At 40.5% G+C, this 1,798-nt stretch overlaps 1 protein-coding gene across 1 annotated transcript in view; it reads left to right on the top strand.

The window, feature by feature from the left end:
- Window positions 1-1,798, top strand: part of LOC108780008 (tight junction protein ZO-1-like) — a 73,108-nt gene that overhangs the window by 39,488 nt on the left and 31,822 nt on the right. The gene's annotated exons all lie outside the window — the stretch shown is intronic.

Raw genomic sequence — 1,798 nt, 5'->3', positions numbered from 1 at the left:
TATATTTTAAATAATAAAATTATTTTAAATACTCCCGACTGTTGACTGGTATAAAACACATTAAATAAGCTTTGAAAACTTATTTAAAATAAAAATTATCATTTTTATTAAAACATCTGTTTTAAATAACTTAATTTTTTAAAAATGAAAGTGGTAAAGAACGTTTAATCCTTTACAGAATTAAATTTAAAGAATTAATTACATAACTGTTACTCAGTCCTTCATTTTTTAAATAGTTTTGGTAAATATCAAGTTTAGGGAAGCCCCCGCCAATGACCTTGACTTTGACATATGTTATCAAGGTCACGATTCTGAGTAACTTTGCCTTAATAACTAGCCGTCGCTCGCCCTCCGTTAAAAAGATATTAATCAAAAAAGTTTCAAAAATAACGTCCCATTTCTGCTATATACAATACAGTATTCTACATAGGTTTTGACCTTCCACGCGAAGCGACTTTCACCCCCAGCCCTCCCCCCATCTTTTGCAAAGGGGCGTACAACTTCCATGATTGTACTGTTGCTATGATAGTACTGTCGGGGCAGACCTCTGTGACGGTGTGGGTGCGGGGGGGTGGCCGAAGGCCGCCCGCCCGTGTGTGTGTGTGTGTGTGTGTGTGTGTGTGTAAAATATCAAGTAATAGACTCATAATCGTTATATAACGAATGGAACACACATACACACGGGCGGGTGCAAGGGGGTGGCCGAAGGCTCACACCGTCGTCAGAGATCTGCCCTGACAGTATAATCGTAGAAGTCGTATGCCCCTGTGCAGGGGGGTGGGGAAAGTTACTTCGGAAGTTGCAAGTTCCTTCGCACAGAAAGAGGTGGGGTAACGGTCACAAATCTATTGTACCGACCTCGATCAAGTTCGGCCGTAGCTCCAGCATCCCCTTAAAAATAACCTAACCCAATCTATTCAGTGGTGTGAAGTAGCTCTTGCTTCGCGTAGAAAGTCGAAACCCACGTGCAATATGTATAATTATAAGAAATGATACGTTATTTTTCAAACTTATTTTATTAATAACTTTTTAACGAAGGGCGAGCGACGGCTAAAACCTGTTGGAGGTTACTCAGGGTGATGACCTTGACAACATATGTCAAGGTCAAGGTCATTGGCGGAGGCTCCCCTAAACTTGATATTTACCATAGTTTTTTATAGGCTATAGTAATTTGACTTTAAATTATTTAAAACAGTGAAATCTAACCAATTAGTATTTTATCGCTTTGAAATGTGATTTGAACAGCACGAATCGTTTAATTAATATGATAATGTAATAATATGCACCGAAGATATACCTACGATATCACAATAAATAAAAATATATTGTCCGAAGTCGACACGTTAATTAATACGCCTCCGCCTCGCTTTCGCTATCCCCCTCACCTCACCGCTCCGCGCGTAGAACAATGACATTCCATCATCGTGGAGCATTTAGACTGCACGCGGTGAGATGAGGTGGGGAGGGTTGGGCAAATGCAACTTTCAGCTGATTTTCGAATCGCCTTCGTCTAGCTTTCGCTGTTCCCCTCACGTCACCGCACCGAGCGCAGAACAATACCATTCGACTGTAATGGGGCATTTGGATTGCTCGCTTTGTTTATGTGTAGCTTCCGCTGTCCTCCTCATCACATCGCATCCCGGAAAAAAACAATGCCATTCGACTGTCATAGGACATTTCGACTGCACGCGGAGCGGTGAGGAGGAAAATGCAACTTTTGGCTGATAACATATTGCGGAAATTTTTTAGAAAACTGTAATATGCAAATTGTAATCTGTTTTACTTATATGTATGTATG

This window comes from Cyphomyrmex costatus, unplaced genomic scaffold (assembly GCF_001594065.2).
Source record: "Cyphomyrmex costatus isolate MS0001 unplaced genomic scaffold, Ccosl1.0 scaffold660, whole genome shotgun sequence".
In the NCBI taxonomy this organism is placed as follows: domain Eukaryota; kingdom Metazoa; phylum Arthropoda; class Insecta; order Hymenoptera; family Formicidae; genus Cyphomyrmex; species Cyphomyrmex costatus.
This window is presented reverse-complemented; position numbering and strand designations above follow the sequence as displayed.